Below are 545 nucleotides of genomic sequence, written 5' to 3'. Positions count from 1 at the left end.
TGACTAGCTAGGCATTGTTTCTCTCTTGTATCGTCTCACCTCTCTATCATGGTTTTCCCACTTAAGGTGCCCCCACTGCCCCCCATTTCTTCCTTAGTAATACCCCTACTCCTATGATCCTACCTCTGTTGAGCTTCTTCTTTCTCCTTATCCCCTAGGTTCCTCATATACCCTTCTCTCCCCCCTCCCTTAAACTAACCCAATTTTTATCCATATCTCCCTTATTAAGGCCTGTTACCTACTATTCTTCTCCTTCAGGTTATTTCTTTTCCTTTACCTCACTGTTTCCTTACCCTTGTCCTGGTTCCTGCAGTTATGTCTGTTTGCATACTTATTTATCAGAGTCTAATCCTAGTATCTACATATGAGGGAGAACATATATTGATTTTTTTTCCTGAGTCTGAGTTACTTCACTTAGTATAACAGTTTCTAGTTCCATCCATTTACCTGCAAATTTCATGATTTCATCTTTCTTTACTGCTGAGTAAAACTCCATCGTATATATGAACTACATTTTCATTATCCACTCATCAATTGAGGGACAC

The sequence above is a fragment of the Nannospalax galili genome, unplaced genomic scaffold (assembly GCF_000622305.1).
Source record: "Nannospalax galili isolate Female #2095 unplaced genomic scaffold, S.galili_v1.0 scaffold203, whole genome shotgun sequence".
Classification (NCBI taxonomy): domain Eukaryota; kingdom Metazoa; phylum Chordata; class Mammalia; order Rodentia; family Spalacidae; genus Nannospalax; species Nannospalax galili.
The sequence above is the reverse complement of the archived record's forward strand: the minus strand, read 5'-3'. Positions refer to the sequence as shown.